The 18945-nt window shown below is 36.8% G+C and overlaps 1 protein-coding gene across 4 annotated transcripts in view; it reads right to left on the bottom strand.

The window, feature by feature from the left end:
- LRMDA (leucine rich melanocyte differentiation associated) overlaps positions 1-18945 on the bottom strand; it is a 610700-nt gene that overhangs the window by 96251 nt on the left and 495504 nt on the right. The window lies entirely within an intron of this gene.

Genomic DNA, 18945 nt, shown 5'->3' with positions numbered 1-18945 from the left:
AAATTTAAGGGTTCTGAGCAAGTGCACTTGCTCAGAACCCTTAAAAGCACAACGTTAAGGGAGAAGAAGCCCAAATCTTTCTCCATAATAAGTCTCAAGATTCCAACTTTAAAAGATGAGACTGAAGAGCTATGGTTAACAATAAATTAACATTCATTCCATTGGATGTTTCAGGTGAAGGAAAGATATATTAAAAAAAACATAAAGCTAAAACAAGCCACATTTATCATCTTGCTCTTCAGTTAGATAACATCAGTGTTGCATTGTTAGGAAAAGATATGAAAATAAAAGATTGTGTTGATGGATATGAATGATCATCAGTTTTTAAAGTTCAGTTTAACTTAGATTGGTGACACAGTAGTGATATGTCCAGTTTCAGATACAGAGTTTGCTCTGCAGTATTTACAGCCCACCCTTTTCAATTGACATAAAAAGATGATGTGTTTAAATAGAAGACACAAAGGACAGCGTTCACTGAAAGTTACATGATTATTCTCTGATAGAAAATAAATAAAGCAAAGAGAAAAATACAAAAGCTAAACTATTTCTTGGATCTCATGATAATTCACTAAAGGGAGTCTTGAGAAAATAATTGCTATCTTCTGTGCAGTTTGTTCCCTAATGATATATTGACTGCTAAGCTGCAAAAGTCAATCAAAGGAATCTACCTTAATCTTACTTACTTTATAATTGAACATATCCTCAAAATTTATAAACCCCCAGCTCGTCAGTGTTGGGTTCATATAAAAGTATGAAATAGGGCTACAGGGTTTGGGGAAGAAAAAGCATAAATACTGATTTGATTCTAAATTACCAGACCAAACCTGGGAACAGTAGTCAGAAATCTGTAACAATGAAATTTAATCATGATAATAGTTTGTTAAAGACTGCAACTTAGAAATCTCCCTTGTTGCACCTGTTGTATTCCTGAATGATAGTCCATAACATGTTAGGAGGTGACTGACTAGATTAGCATATTGAGATTTGCTTTTGGAGACTAGACATCAATTTGTATGTCAGACCATAGTTATAATCCCATTTTTGTCCCTAGGAAAAATCAGGTCACTACATGAAGATGCATCATGCATCAAGACAAACATCTTAACAGAACGGAACAGAGACAAGTTTGCCTAAACAGCAAGGATGCTACTTATTAGATATGAATAAAAATAGAGAATATCCTGCCTCTGCTGACTCACCAGTGATAATAAACCCTTTTCAGGGAACCTCTTGTTTGGGGACAGACATATTGCTACAGACATAACTCTCACCTTCAGCCAGAATGAATAATACCTTGATTTTGGTGAACTGCAAACCTGCAGCTCAATCTGCTCCGGACTGTGAATTATTGGAAATCTCTCTGATGACCAATATGAGCCAAGGGCACATAACATGTCTGAGGGAGAGATAGAAACCATTTACACCCAGCTATGTGATATTTGAAACTAATTCCAAGAAAAGGCATCTGTTCACAGCTATATGTTTCCTTTGGGTCAAGTAGTTTTGGGTAAAGAAAAGGAGAAAAACGTCACTATTTAACATCAGCCTTCATCCCTGTAAATCACTCAAAAAACTGGAAGAATAAGTGGTCTCATACTGTACACTCTAGATGTTATCTGCCTATTCAAGTGTACTTATTTGGGACTCTGATAATAGTGAAGGTTTCTCTTTGGTACTTTTAATCTCAATTTAGACTGTTGACAGCTTGATGATAGCTTTTCCTAAAATTACTGGAAGAGACTTTGCCATTTCAGCAATATACCACTGAGTGAGCAAAATTCAAGAGCTTCTAAAAAGGATATTGGAGTGAAGGGGCAATTTAGCTTTATTTCCAATTTTTGGAAATGCAAGAACAGAAGGGTTTGTTTATTGGTGTTTTTCTGTTATTTTATGTACAGTATATAATTCCCTGTCAAATATAGAACAGTTTTCATTACCTTTGAGCTATGCATTCAGTTAGAGCAACTTTAATTCTATGGAATATCATCCAGGGTTAGGATTGTTTTGCACAAACACCAGCTCAAGTTCCGAATAATGTTTCTGAGTAAGCTTGTGCACCAGCAGAAAGACAACTATTTGTTTTCCCTACCACATACTGACATTTGGCCCTAAGCTATTTTTCAAAGAGATTTGTATAGATTGCATTACTCTTCATATTCATAGGAATATTGTGACAGTGACAGCATTGACATGTGACAGTTATGTCTTCAAGTATTGGTGACATATGCATGAGAAGTTCTTCTTGCAGTGGAAAGTAACTATGCATACAAGTAGCTTTGAGGTAAGCTGTTTAAACTAGTTGGTAGCTTCAATTTTATAGGGCAGGCCACAAAATAACTCAGTATAGAAATTCTAATGGTATTATTACAGAAGAAGCTTGTAGTTTTTCAAACCTTGAAGTCATCCAAGTTTTGCAGTCTATCATAGTACGTGGTTTAGGACTTACAAAACAAATAAAGTCAGACTACTCACAGCTGCCCCGTTATGCACATAACCAGACACTTGCTAAATTGAGGTACTGCTTTTCATATCAACCTGTGTATTTTGTCCAAATTGTTGTATTTGATCCTAAATGGAGTGTAAAAAGAGTACCAGATTTGCAAAGCATGTTCATCAAAGTTACAGACATTGTAGAAGGTGAAGCAGGGAAAAAAAAAAACAAAAAACAAACCGAACCCACAACCAACCAAAAAAAACCCCACAACAAAACATCAAGAACTAAATTTGAGGGCAACAATACACCAAATCTTTAACTAGTCAATCCTAGGGAATGATCAGGCAAGAACAAATTTATTTGCAATGTATTTGCTTTTCTATGAACTTAGGAACCATACAGCCACTTTAAAAAAAAAAGGATGAAGCGTGGAAGAAGGGATAAAGAGACTAGAAAATATGCAAAAGCAGGCCTGAGCAGAGCACTCCATATGCCAGAGTACAGCCACTCTGGCTCTCCCCTCCCCAGCTGGGAGCACAGCCAGAGGGCTCAAATGGGCTGGCTGGAGTTTGTCACCCCCCTCAACACACTGGGCAGTTCTGGAAAACCAAGAGGTGGCACGGCATCCCTACCAGGAAAGGAGGCTGTTCTTGATGGAATGAGATTTCCCAGTTTCCTTGCTCCACAGCCAAGCAGACTGAGCCATGAGCTAGCAGTTGTCTTTGCTAAACCCCCAGCATAAATTAGAGTCACTTTAATGAACAGGAAAAAAATAACCCATTTAGAAGAAAATTGTCAGCTACACACCAACAACTAGCTCTCAAGAGTGGAGGAATCTAATTAGACTAAACAAAAGAAAAAGCAAATTTATTTAATCCCTGAATTCCCCTTTTCAAGGAATAAAAAATGCAATCCTTGGATGGTACTTGGATGGTAAGGGAACATCATGTGTAGTATGAGGACATACTGTACATCTGCTGCATCAAAACAAACTTGTAGAGACCAATGATTCAAAAATAAAAATGCTGCGATATTTTTGGCAACCACACAAGTTCCTTCAAATATTTCAGCTGTTAAAGAAAGTAAAGGGGGAACTCAAACAAGCCAATCCTCTTTGAATCATGGTTGGAGAAAGTAAAATTTAAATGAATCTGCTATCCAAATTTTATCTTTCTACTAGATATTTCATTTTTATATTTCTAAACACAGGAGTAAACAAAAAACTCCACTTACGAACTTTCAAATCTAATCAATAATACAAGTGTTTCAGCTATAATCAAGAATATGACTTTGACCTTAGCAAATATTCATTCCAGATATTTTAGCAGCTTATTTTCAGATGTGATGCTACTAATACAGTAGCCAAATTGGGACAGTACTATTACAGTAGAATTAGGACAACAAGGAGAACAGTGCTCTTATATTTTGGTTGGCCTTCCAATTTCAGTAACCTTTAAAGAGAAAGGAAAGAGAATTTTTCTCATTTAACAAAAGTAGTGGAGCTTAAGATTCAAAGCATTTCAGATTCAAAGCATTCCTTTATTCTCTTAAGAGAGAGATTATCACTTCTCACTTGAATTTACCTTTTGGTTTTTTACTTAATGTTAAATTGCAAGGTTGAAAGCAGGGATCAAAAATGCAAATGAACATCAGATAATTCTTATGCATTTAGGCTTAATTGAGTGTAATCGATATGTCTGGTGTGCAGCCAAATTCAACTATTGTGAAAAGTACCTAATGTATGGACATTATTTTTGGACTACTGAATGCCAGAAAATAATGAGCTGGCATTCAGCTTTGGTGAATCAGCCCTTGAATTTTCATCTAAGAGCAGTTTTGAATTATTACTGAAGATAAGGTGTAAATGTGCAAGGGAATTTTATCCATGTTTCTCCCATGAATCATAAATGAGGGAAAAAATTACAGTCTAAATTGCACTTAGAAGGAATAAAGTCTTTTCATGTCATACATGATTTATCAAAATGATCTCATTTTAAGAGTACTGTGGTGTATCTTGATTAATAACATTAGTAAGCATGATGAATGGCCTCTTTAATGGTAACATAGAATTTATTGGCAAAATCCCTACTTCTACCAAAAGGGGTGGGAAGTAAAATGCACAGCAGTTAGTAACTTGCAGAAACATCTTAAGTAAACTCTCTGCTATGTATTTTGCTTTTACATATCCTTGAAAATCCTTAATTTGAGTTTATTCTCACACTCATTCGGAAACAAGTTACAGGTATCACCTAAAGGGGCAGCTCTAACCACTGCAAAAGTCACTTTGCAGTTCTCTGCAAAACAAGCTGAACTCTGCATGTACTGTAAGAGGATGTAGTGTATTAAGGTCTTTCAAGAACCTTGGTCCCATCCCCTTATGACCTTTTTCAATATCCTCTTCATTTTGCCTTAATATCCTAAATGCTTCCCTTCTTCCATTACTCCATCTCACCCTCCCCCTCCTCCCTTTTTAAGCCTGCTCCAGCCTGCCCTAACTAATTTCCTTTTGGGCTGACAGATCAGAGGCCTTCCTACCACTGTTCCTTTTAGACCTGTGAAGCCCTCCTCGTAATCCTGCTGCTTGTCCACAATTAATCTTCCCAGTTGCCACATTATTAACACTACCACCCACAGACAGAGGATGCCTGAGCACGGCTGGACACTCGCTCCCCACTGGAGCATCAAAGTTGTCAATCACACACTAGTCAGAAAGTTGCCTGCTGTCAACATCAGAGGATTTCATACTCTCCTACCCGCTGATCAAACATTTTTCTTCAGAAGATTAATTCCAAGTCCCCACCCATTTCCTCCCATATCCTCTTTCCCTTTTAGGTTTACTCAATGATCCATCTTCTGTATGGAAAAGGAAGCAGTGTATAATAGAAATCCTTTCAAAACAAAAGTTCAGCAAAACTAAATTTAAATCCCAGCTGTTATCAACCTCTTCCCCCCCGTGCAAGTTAAACACCTTAAAGAGCTTGGATTAGACCTAGTCACAAATGCCTTTCTTTGATCAAAGGCTCCAAGACTTTACACAAATATAATCACAAGGCAACGACTGCATCTAAGGAGCCTGAATTGATTTGTTCTACTGTAACATATAGCATACAAAAACACCCGTTAGGCTTTTTGACTTCCAAGACCATTCTTTTTCAACTTGTATCACTCAAAAGCCAAGAATTTCAGCATCTTCTTAATGATTTTTCAAGGTCATTAGATAAAAAGTGAACTTCTTGCACAGTATTTGCCTTCTCTTTTTAAAAAGTGCATCTCAGCTGCTTAAACTTAAAAACAGAAGGATGCAACAAATTCTTCAGGTCAGGTTCAGTTTAATGAGTTGAAGGGAAGTAACTATTACCACCTCTCCCCAGTCATATGCCACAGTGTAATATATTCGTTTTTTACCAATTAAAGCTTACTGTTTAAGTGGCTCAGTATCTCTCATTACAGTATTTAACAGAATCTGTCCCTAAGGGAGCACTTTAACATGCTAGCCACACAAGAGTGAATGAAAGCAACACTCATTAATATAATCCAGCAAGCAATCTATTCACTGGAAAACATAATGTTAAGTTTTAAAATAAGAATAATTTCATTTCAAACCACACTACAAAATAAATTCAAAGTTGCTCAATCATACTCATCCCTAAAATATGTTTCTTAATGTTTTCTCATCTCTTACATTGGTACTAAAGAAAATCAAGAACTCAACAAAAGACCTCCAGAAGTATAAAACCCTACAGCAAAATCTGCTGGCCTTGAATCCTAATCTGAGATTGGGAAAATAAGTCCAAACAATTATTATACATTCTACCTTACATTTCTCTGCCAGCATCTTTACCTCCATATTCTGAGAACACACATGCTACCTTCTTTTCATTTACACTGCAGGATTCAATGGGCTCACACACTGGAAAAATAAAGCTTAAGGACAAAGCAAATGACAGATAAGTCTGTCATACTCCAAACCACAAAACTCTGAAATTCTCTGTTGCTAGAGAATTCTGAGTTGTCATAGACAGCTATTCTTTGAAGTTCCTCGTGAAGTGAACCACAAATGGATTTTGAGATGCTAGGAGATGGTAACCTTTTTCTAAGTCCCCACCTCACCAACATCCAAACATGACATTTATAGAATTTCAGTCATTGTCCAACAGTTTTGAAGGAGTGAAAGAGAAATATGAAGTTTTTAGAGATTACAGCATCAACAGAAGGTGCCAAAAAGCATAGGTAAGCCAGTGTGAAGGAAACTACACTGACAATGTATTAGATTCCAAGTTTCCTTCAGTCATTCCCTGCAATATTTTTCAATCAATTACATCACAGCTACAAAACATAGCAGTAGTGGAGTTATTGCCAGGATTCCTGCTATGCTATGGCATAGCAACTCTATATAAGCTGCATACAAACACTGATGCAGAACTCAAATACACATTACATATGACACCATAACTCACTACTTTTCATAGACCTTTATTTTGAAATAAGGTAACTCAGAACTTCTCCATCTCCTTCTGCCAGTCTGATACAGATGCATTCTTCAAAAGCAAAGACAAAATCATCAAGCTAAGTTGCTTCTTTAGACAGGAACTTCCAAGACTGTTGCATAAATTAAATCAGTAATGTAATACCATCACTTGTGAGCACATTCAATGATAATCAGAGGAATGCAGAACTGTGTGTACATTTCACAGGCCAGGCATAATTGTTTGCAATGCTAGAGCACTTATTTTGCTTTGCTATTCATTCTGATACCTGCTGCTTGCCTTAGTTTTTTAGGAAGCATGAAAAACGTTGCAAAAAAATGAAGGCTATCTCCTAAAAAGTATAAGGTAACAGCAATTTAATGACTGTTGCTAAGTTGTGCTGACCTCCTTACTTAACAGGCACAGGCATTAAGAAATTGGAAGGTTAAAAATGCTTTCAAGGCGTCTTCATTCTGTCATGGGGGAATAGAACTGAATTGCAGCTCAAATCTCTTGTCACTCTATTCAGCCAGCAGAAGGGGGTGCTGCAGTGTAACCTATTTAAAATGCAAATAGAGTAACTTTTGTAACAGCAGATTAAAACTAGCATTTTATTCACTTGGCATACCCACAGCACACTGAATGCTGGAATCAGACTTGTCACTGCACACCGCAGGTTATTAATAGAGCTCAGAATGGCGTTGCTAAATGTGCAAGTTAAAAGCAAATAAACAAAAATGGATTTATCTGTGGTATTTGTTCTCCTGGAGAATTCAGCAAGGCCTGCCTCACACTGCACACTTGTTTATCCAAGATCACGGAGGCTCAATTTCGTTGTTTTTTTTTTTTCTTTAATTATTTGATTGACAGCCACTTACCACAGCCAGAGATTCTGGGATATGTGATCTACAAGGCTAATATTATAGAGAAAACCACATTTTTTTTTTCTTTTTTCAATCTGGACAAATACATAATGTACAGGAAAGACTCTACGGTGCACAACTTCTACTCTCTAATAGGGCTGTCTGGACTCCCGTGAACTACCACCACATGAAAAAACACAAAGTTAAAGGGTTCAGCAGAACCAAATCAACACATTGTGCTGTGGCTTTACACTTCATCTTCCTACAATGTCAGGTGTCAGGGCAGGCAAATGGGTTTCCCCTCTATATTCAAGCCAATTCTTCTGTTCTTCATCTCGATCTCTCAGAGATTCATCAAAAATGCGATTTAATTACATCTTCTCCCCTCCTCCCCCTCCCAAAAAGAGTGTAAACATGACTCCTTTTTATCTCTTGATACATCTGGACAAGTAGACAATGTGCTAAAACAAAATAAATCTGCCCTGACAGTCACATCAAAGGGTTCAGCTAGGGGCTTGCAGCTACTTAAGGCACAGGAATGTTGTTGCTAAGCATCGCTCTACAACCTATCAGTCCCTTAAAGAAGAGCTTTTTTTCTTTCACAGGGAGATGAGGAAAGCTGGAGAGTGGGAACCAGACTGCAAAGGGAGATTGGGGATTTTGGAGGATTTTAAAGCTTAAAGTGAATTGTGCGAAGAAAAGGGGGTTTGTTTTGTTTTGTTTTGCCTCTTGACATACAATCCACATTTGGGGGGGAAGGAAAGTAGGGAAGGAAGGAGGGGTTAAAGCTTGTTGATGAAACATCTTCTGAATTATCCCTTTGGATAAAACCAAGAAAAGTCTTTGATATCCTTTTTCAAATCCCTGTACTTACTGTAGATCTGAAATGGAAAGATTATGACCAAAAGCAATAGGGCTGGGATACCAAGCCTGGTAAAAATAAATTGTGAAATGCATCCCCATGCCCTGATTTACTGTCAAGTGTTTGACAAATATGTGAATGTTCCTGAAGAGGTGAAGCCCGGAACAATGTCCATATCCAATAAACATGCTCTACAGAGAAAGGAAACTTTTGATACATATGCACATAGCACAATTTGATGCTCAATTTACTAGAGAAAACTGTTCCCTTTAGGGAGAAGGTTCACTGAAATCTTCAGTCTTCCACACCGTGCCCTGCTGGACTTGATTTGCATGTTTAATGCTTAAACCTCCAAAGGAAGGTAAAATCATCCTAAACCAGACCTTAGGACTCTACTCATTCACAACAGAGCCACAAATAAATGGACAGCTGAAAATTCAAATTACGCTCTCAAAGATGCAGAAACCTACCCAAGGCCGATAGACAATCCAGCCTGGAAAGCATAAAACACTCACTTTCAAAGCTTAATTATCCTGAAGGTAAGCTAAGAAAACCAGCAGTCTGGTTACAGCAACACTGAGGTGTTAACATACTTCTGGCTTTTAAAAACAGCTTTAAAAAATCCTCTTTCCTTTTTAAAAATTAAACAAAGAAAACATGAAATGGACTCATTCTACATGCAGGGTAACTATCAAGAACATGAACAATTACTGAGCCCATGATATTACACAAATAAATAACACTTAGCATTATCTTCAGCACAACCATATTTATTAAACAGTGACTGAGGGCAGCAGTAACCATTTTTATTGTCCCATACAGCTCTTATTTTCTAATTAAACAGAAGGTTATTTCCACTGCCAATGCAGCCATTTATCTTATTTGAGTGTTACATAATATTTTTTGCCAGCCAAGCCTGACTATAAAGTGTTCTGTGTGGTGAACTGTGGCCCAACTTGCTTTCCTGTTTGGTAATCATAGAAATGGGCCATTTCGTGCTGTGTTAATAAATAAACTTTTTGCAATTTCTCCTAAAACATGATAAAGCTCATACTTTGTCCTTCCCTCTAGCTTCAATACAAGGGCAATGAGCTGTATTATTAAAGATATAGGTCAAGCAAACCTGATGATTTCAATCCTGTGGGGTGCTTTAGAAACTATTGTCATATTACTGAGATCATTCTGCTGTTCCTAATTATTCCTCTTGGTTGCCTCACATTTCAAGTGATTTCTCTCACACTTATGTCAAAATTTATAAGCTACTCCCTGTAACAACACTACATTATTTCCTCACTTGTTAGGGTAATATAGGACAGAAACTAGGAGAATGCTTTAATCTAGCTGACAAGGATAATGTAGTCTAGAAATGTAATAAACTTTGCATTCTACTACAAAGTTGTGGGTTTTCTCCCTACCATGAAACATTTCATATAGATAGACATCTTAGAAAAACTAATTGCTACAATAACTTGCATATCCTCTTATCTGAGTTGCTTTTATCAGGAAAAATGTATCAGCATTAAAGCGTTCACTCCAATAGCTTGTGCATTCTCCTTATTCCCATAATTGCTATTCTGCAACATTCTGTTGACTGTACTGTAAAACTACACGCTGCTCAAGGAAACCTATTTCCAAGAAATCTGTGCATCACCCTAACAGTGCAAAACATTTGTAATTAACAGGCTGGGCTTTAACAGTGCTGTAACACATCTCAGGCTGACTGGCACAAAATTTTATTTGCACTAAGTAGCTTGAGACTGGAAAAACATAAAATCAACTTTATGTGATAGCTCCATATTTTATAGTGGTTTTTTTGGTTTTTTTTTTTGAAGGATTTCAGAATATAAGGAAAGCTGCCAGTGGAAAAGGTAGTCTAATGAAACATTTGAATTTTAAAGCCAGTGTGGGTACTGCTTACAGTGGGAGCTAACCTATTTCCTTCAGAACATCCTTAAGGTTACAAAATTATGGTATCCTCCTCCCCTACCCTCACAGAAACAAACAAAGCAAAAATCCCCAATAAACAAACTAAAACACAATTCCAGTTAGAAAATATCACATGAGTAACTCAAACATGACATCCATACTAGTATTTCTAGAAATATTTTTGGTGAATTTGTTTGTACTAGCAATTTGCTGTGTTTGTCAAATGTCCAGTGTCTTTTAAAATGCTTTTAGTCAGCAGCAAACTGAAAAAAAAAACCCCAGATCACAACAATATGAGTCCAGAGTATCAAGGCCATCAGAAAATAAAATAGGAATAGGAGCACTGGTCTATAATGGCTGCCTTTAAAGGGACTTTTTTCCGGATAAATGAAAAACAATATTTAATTGAGCATGCACATAGGAAACAGAGAAGAGGCAAAGATGAAGCCAGTGTTGTTCCCGTCAGAAATCCTCACCAACAGCATTGTCAGGGAAAAGGAAAAAAAAAGGAAAATAGCAATAATTTCTTGGTTTTCTGGGTTTGCCTCTGTTCCTACTTTTGTCTCTTCTGTCTTGCTCTGTAGAGCTGATGACCTAACTGAAGGTAAACTTCACATGGTTTGAGGTGTGTGGGTGGGGAGGGATCAAGAGGCAGAAACAATATCTTCTGAAGGTTTTTACTTCTGGATCCCAATTAGAAGAACTGGAGTCCATTCCATGGCCTGAGAGCTGCCAGGGTGAACTATTCATACATTTGTAAAGTGAGATTTGCCTCTTCTATAATGACTTCTGTCCCAGCATGTATGAAAGACACACTTTAATTCTTTTGTCTTTTCAGCTACCATCTCTCAGTATGTAAAATTATCTTAAAAGCTGATGATTTTTTAAGTGTATCTATGTTCGGATTTGTTTCCACAGTCAATAGCCACAAGAAAGTAATGCAACAGCCACATTTACGCCTTACCTTATGACTCCAAAATACAAACACTGAAATTTTAGGGATATAAAGGATGTGACTTTAATCAATATCATTAATTTGTAAAGCATCTGCTTTGAAAACAGAAACAATCTCTGATGGAAATAATTAACCAGAGGAACAGGAATTAATTTTAGGATCTTCACAAATGAATGCATAAGAGATAAGAAATCATGCACAAACGCATTAAACTACAAAAGAGCAGTACTCCATCAATATATTTTTACATACTTTTTGGTGAATCAATATAAACTAAAACCAATGGAAAACACTGGACACTATAAAGGGAAAAGGCAATCAAAATAGTTATGGAAAATGTAATTGTATCAATTTGTTAAAACTCTAGTTTTGTAGAAACACAAAATTGGGGTATAGAAAAACACTGTCACAACACTTCTGCTTTAGGCTTTCTTAACTCTAAAATAATGTTCTACATAAAGTAGTTCAGACCTGTTTAAGACTTCTTGTTCATTTTTATATATCAGAAATGCCTAACAAGTGGGCGATGTACTGCATAACATAGCTAACCTAAATAATTTTTAAAACTACTTTTCTTGACCTTATTCATAATTAATGTCCACTTGAAAGATACCTTCATCCTGAATGAGAGAAGAGAAAAAAACAGCAGGAGAGTTGATTTATCTCAAGATGTGTTTTTCAAGCTCTGTGTGTGGACCTTTGGAGTTCAGTCTGGCCATGAAATACTGGTGAGGTTTTCTTCCTTGAGGTCATGGATTTAGTGAACACTGTTCTAAAATGCATTAGGTTCTGTCTCTTCAAGAGGCTTTCTATGCCCCAATTACAGAAATGCTCTAACTAGTTGTTCCTATTCATAAAACCCAGAAAGCACTCAACAAAGTTTATCCCTCAGCTCAAAAAACTGTTCCCCCAACTTTGCAAAACTTCAGGACATTCTACAGTTCAGAGATGAGGAGAAGGTTTTTTGTCAGACAGGGTGACTGCTCATTTATAGGGCTGCTGAACTTTTCTTGGTTTCAGCTGTTACCATGGTTACTTACACAGTTGACGTGCACCGAGCACTTCCAGTCTTGGCTAAAAAAACTGCCATCCATGTACAGTCTGTCACAATTCTGGGAAATCTGTTCCAACAAATCAGTGCTACCATTAAAATTGTTCTTTTTTTTCTACCCTGGGTGTGTAAGCTTCAGTTGCAACAGCTGATTCTTCTCAAATCCACTGCCCATATTAGATAGAAACTCTGAATCTTATTCCTCCTGCTGCTGTTCACTTGAGGTGCTACTACTGACATACTGTGATCAACTCTTCACACCCCCTTGGCTACTCAGGATAGAATTTCCTGGAATTTCTCACCGTAACGGGTCATCCAGTCTTCTGAGAAATCATTTGCCTTGTTCCCTCCATTCTCTCTTCTGTGTCCCATCAACACTTCTAGAACCAGAGACTTATCCAAATCTAAACACAGTGTTCTAGTAGCTGTTGTACCACTAAAAAGTACAATTATAATGTTTAAATTTCCCCTCTTCTTGATACTCAGAGAGTATCAGATGCATCTGGTGAAATCTAATTGTTTTATGTTCTATCTCACTCATAAAAAGGCTACACAGCACTGGGCAAAAACCTGATCTCCATGGAAGCATGTCTACTTTATCAGCATAAAAAACTGTTCACTAGTACTTAATTCACTGAATGTACACCATGTTGAATTAGTACTATTCTAGCTCCTTAAACAAAATAATATATGTCATATCTGATAATTATACTACAAAAACTAATTGAAATCCTTATTGTTATCATAAGCGCTTGCTTATGACCAAAGAGATGGGCTAAAGAAACATATCATTCTTCACCTCCTCTTGCCATCTGTCTCTCATTCTTTCCACCTGCAGCTGAACCTGCCTCTTGTCAATAAGATGACACTTTCAGACAAAGCATAAAATGACAGAATGTAACAAACGCATTGTGAATTGTAATATTGTCCACAGAAGTTGGAGGTACTGTCATTTCATAATATTAGAAATATCAAAGGGATCCTGAAATTTACAGATAGAAGCATGGATCACTAAACTGGGTGACTAGAAGGTGTGGAAAGAATATTTTCCTCTTCCGTAACCCAAATATAAAAATCTGGGTAGTAACAATACTGCTACCCCAGGCAGACAACTCAGGATTACTTCAGACAAACTACAAATACTAAGGAACTGAAGCTAAAGAAAAAGAGAATGTAAGCCTGGGTTGTGCAGTGGGTAACTTCAAGAGCTGCTTGCATTCATGTTTGGAGCACAACCAAGTGCATACATTAATTGTGTAAAATGAAAACGATCCAAAATTATTCCACTGTACTTAGAAAAATCACAAAACCACAGAACTGGTCAGGTTGGAAAGGTCATCAGGTCCAACCTCCCTGCTCAAACAGGCTTATCCCAGAGCACATGGCAAAGGATTGAGTCCAGACAGTTCTTGAGTATCTCCAGTGAGGGAGACTCCACAGCCTCTCTGGACAATTTGTTCCACTGCTCAGTCACCTGCACATTAGAAAAGTTCTTCCTCATATTTAGGCAGAATTTCCTGTCCATTGCCTCTTGTTCTAATGGAGTTACTTTTTCCTGTTTTCCTGTGTCTGTTGTTGTTGTGTTTGGCTTTTGTTGGATTTTTCTTTTATCTATTGATACAGAAGTGGAACATAGGAGTTGTAGTCAAAAATACAATGTATAGATCTACTTTCTAGAACACTGAGTGAATTGTTTTATACCCACAAATTCTCAGACACCATAAAGAAACAAAATGAAAAGAGTCAGTTTTCATATCTATGTCCCTTCTGCTCCAGCTATTCAGCTTCAGGTGCAGAATGACAAATAAATATTACAGCAAATATCTTCAGACATTTAGATTTAAAAAACCAATTTATTTCCAGTTACAGCTATTCTAAAACTTGTGGAAGAAATGCTAGAAAAATATTATTCATATCATTCTGTAGTTGTAGCATTCGACTCTGGTCTCAGCACACACCTTGTGGCATAACCTTTTTTGTTAATATTGTCTCTATGGGCTGCATAAAGCATCAAAGTTAAACAACTCAAGATGACATATTTTGACTAGTCACATCACAATTCAGTTAGAATTCAGTTCTATTAGAAACAGACTGATGCACCAAAAGTTTTACACTTTGCAACAGTATTGCTCCACCAGAATTATGTTGAAAAACCCCTGTTCAGATCCTTAAAATGCAACTGTTGCATCTGGAGTTCACTGATTTTCTCTCATTAAAGTACCTATATGCTACCTATTTTCCCCTCTCCACTGAATCTGGCACTTAAGCTACGATATGATTTTATTACTCAGAAATACTTTATTACTCCAATAAAACTGCACTTTCCTCTTTTCCGCTGTCTCACCTAATAGTGAACAATAAACCAAAAAACTGAAGTCAAAAGCCCTGTTGATTCCACAGGCAGGAGATTACGTGTTAACAGTGCAGTGAAGTACAGCAGAGCAGGAAAAGAAAAATGTCCTCAACAGTTGTTAAATATATTGAATTTCTGGGTTTAATGTTATTTATGATGTTTCTTGTAGTGCCATCATCACAAAGAGTACTAAGAAGCATCCAGTTATGTAGCAAATGTATAACATTTGCCCTTTCATATTGCTCTCCGGAAGGAGCACCCAAAAGATGGTCCCTTTTTAACAATCTCACTTCTCTGTGTTTTGGCTTGAGAAGACTGGAAGATATATGCCTTTGCTGGTAGACACCTGTGGGCTTAGCATAATTTCATTAATTTCCTGTTGAAACACGAAAGGAATTAAGTTTATTCCCATTTGCATGATCCTTAAACTGTTGCATCATTTAGCAAATTATTCCCTGGGTAACACACAGAGATTTAGGCATTTGTACTTAGCAGAACTGCAAATACATCGCTATAAGAGGAAAATGATCTGTTCTAGGTTGGTTAAGATGGTAACTTGATTAAAACTCTGCCATCATCTATCTCATTTTACTGTCTGAAATGTTATTATATATGCAAAGTTCTTCTGCATCTTATTTTCCTCCTGCTCCTATTTTTCTGACTGCTCTGTGAAGATTAAAATTATTTTCTTTTTTCCTATAAAGCATGTCTCTGAAACCATACTGCTAAGTGTTCCTTTGTGCTGGTGAAGGAAACTAAAAGAGATGCTTTCTCAATCTGTTTGTTATCTTATCTATCTTGAAAGAAGAGAAACAATGAATTAAGAAATGGTTGCTGTAGAAATCGTTTAATGTATAAACAATTCACCCTCAATTTTTGTTTGAGGGGGAAAACCCTCTGTTACATATTTGAACATATTTTTAAAGTTATATTTAGTTGTAACCAAACTGATCCTCTCTGAGATGAACATACACAAACACAGGAACATCAGAAATACACCTGGAGATAGCAAACAGCCCTTCCCAGCTCAGCCATTTGAAGTGAGAAGGCAATCATCACCTTCCACCATGACTGCTTTTACAGAGCCTCTTTCATCAGGCTCATATTTATTCACAAAAAACCCCAGAAAGCTAAAGCAAGCAGAAGATTTGCACTGAAACCAATACTCACCTACTGGGTTTTCATCTTGTAGAATGCACTTTACTTTTTTTTTTTCCCTACTTTTTATACTGTAGCCTTAGCTCATCTACTCCCTTTCTCTCCACTTCCATCTACAGAAGGGAATCTGCTTGTTTTAAAAACTTTTACAATTGTTTTAATGAGTTCATCTTAAAAGAAGACTTTTCCAGCTTCCCAGAACAAGGGGCACATTCCCTCTGAATGCTGGACACTCATTTAAACAGCAAGGCCCATCTATCACTAGTTAATATGGCTCCAAAATACACCTCCCCAAATGACTAATATCATCAGAAGACTAATGAAAACAAGATTTTTTTTCCACACACTGTGGCTGCTTTCTGAAATAGCTCCATGTAAACAAAAATTAACCAAGATAATAAAAACAAGAAAAAATGCTGATTCTAGATGCTGGATGAAACACATTACTTTTTTTTTTTTTTTTTTTAGGCAATAAATTTTGCATGATAATTGGTAAAAATAAAACATAAAGAATTTACTTGGTCAGGGCTGAGGACTTTGTAGTTTAATTTCCTTAGCCTAGCATTTAAGCGTGCTCTTACAAGATGTTCTGAGCTAAGTTTAAGCTTTCTCCTGAAGCAGACCTGATGCAATAGTCATAGAAGCTACTGTCATTTTATTGTGTGCGTGGTCCCAATGCTTTAGGTGCCTCAGAGACAATTTTAGCCCAATAGATTAATTTTTTGCCATGCATTATAGCTTTTAACTATATCCTGTGCTTTGCAATGGGTCTTACGCATCTCAAATTAATTTATGATTTTAAAAGCTCATTGTTAAACCAGGAAAGGCTGCTGGGTAATGACTGGCAACTTTGAGAAAATCAGATTGTGATGTTCTGCCCAGCAGGAATGGTGTTGAGTTAATATTTAATGATTTACTAGTTCTACTTGACTGAGCTTGCACCCTGTAAATGGATCATATGATCACTGATCACAAGTTCAACTGCTTTTGTGTCTTGCGTGGCATGAAGGGAGGGCGTGTTGTACAGTACCAGAGGTTCGTGTGCAGCTCTGTGTAAGACAAGGGCAGGTTACATGCAACAGGCACTAATGGCTCATACCAGCAAGCCCTCAGCCAAGGGGAGCTCATGAGGTTGAATTTTAAAAAGGTAGCTGACCTTGCAGCTGGGAGCATTAACTGTGGTTTTGCCCATTTATACTTGGATAAGTAAACAGTTACTGAATGCTGAAAGGGCCTGAAAGCACTATTTTAGCCAAAGGCTAAGCCCCATTCTTTGTGGATGAAAGGATTCAAAACAAAAACAAAACAAACAAACAAAAAATATGCTCTGCTTCAGGTAACACAAAGGTAAAGCTGCAATAAACAAATCCATTAATTTTAAGCTTAATGTTGCCTTACCCTCCATTTCAAATGAGCAAATCAACCTTTTAAAAATTACTGCGCTCTTCTTAAAATGATAGAATCATTACAATCACAAAGCCGAGGATATATGCAATATAAACCAAAATAGTTTAGAAATGTTCATCTCAGGTAAATGAAATTAAAAGAATAAGTGATCAGCAAGCTGCTAGTTGCACAGATTGAACCTAATAAAAACAGTCATCATTCATGTTGCAGAAAACACAAGTCCAAATGTAAGAGACAAAGTAAGGCAGTGATCCTCTGCCCTATGCATTCATCTCATGTTTAATATTTTTCTCAAGGCTGTGGTTGAAACTAATGAAGAATTAATGGATTTCTCTGTCAAGTGTGGCTATTTCATAGCATAAAGAAGAGGCCCTTGCTCTACATAGAAGGACAAAAGGTTTTAAGGTCAAAAACAACTTCTGAGCCAAAGACTTTTCACTAATTTCACAGATGTTTCTACATGAATTATAGCACACTACCCTACATAAATTTTTTTTTAGGATATCTAGTTTATTTTGTTATTTTTTCCCACAATGTGTGTCTCATCTATTTTTCATACAGCACAGGACCAATGCTAACACTTTCACAGCTTTCACAGCTACCCACTGTTCTTCTACATGCACAGATAGATGTAGAAGATGCACGACATTTAGATGTTGGAGGAAGAAAAGGAAGACCAATGGGGACGTAACCCTCGGCCACTACGCAGCACTTCTCTTGAGTGACATGTAGCAAAAATGAACTCTCAGTTTATTTTCTAGCTGACTGTCCAGCACCTGACATTTGATGGTTTGCTAATATCCATGTGTTACAAAGTCAAGCTTTTTCTTCCCTCCAAGTACAGGCACTAAACCCTAGAATTTTCAGTTATCCACTCTCTTTTCCTCAGTGCAGCAAGATGCTTCCATCTCCCATTATAAAGCAGGCAGTGTTCTGCACTTACTTCTTAACTTTAAAAAAGGTTTGAACTTCCATCCATTATGTTTAAAATGCAGGTGACAACTGCACTCCATTTAAATGAAGGACCACAAACCTGCACTTCATGTGTTTAAATTCTCATCACGCAGCAGAATAGGAGAGTCCCTTCCTCTCTTTGATCTTGCGTGTCTGTTTGGAATGCAACATAAAAAGGGAATAACCCATTCTTGAAAAATCTATGATCTGCACCTAACTAAATCAGGCACCTAAAATCTGTAATGCAAATAACATTATGCTTGATACTACATCAATAAAAGGTAAGTGAGGAGATCCTTCCATCAGATAATATAAAATCTAAATGCAATATGCCTTCACTAAAGAAATTTAAGTTTTAGTAAAACATAATTGCTGTTTTAAGAGTTTGTCCTTAGTTGCTTGAAACTACTTTACTACATCACAGATTTTTGGTTAATTAAAATCAAAAATTCTTAACTGCTTTTAAATTTGAAGAGAACACCTATACTCAGTTCAAGTACCCCCACGTGTCATCAA

Source organism: Sylvia atricapilla, chromosome 8 (genome assembly GCF_009819655.1).
Source record: "Sylvia atricapilla isolate bSylAtr1 chromosome 8, bSylAtr1.pri, whole genome shotgun sequence".
Classification (NCBI taxonomy): Eukaryota; Metazoa; Chordata; class Aves; order Passeriformes; family Sylviidae; genus Sylvia; species Sylvia atricapilla.
Note: the sequence above shows the minus strand (reverse complement) of the source record. Positions and strands in the feature narration are given on the sequence as shown.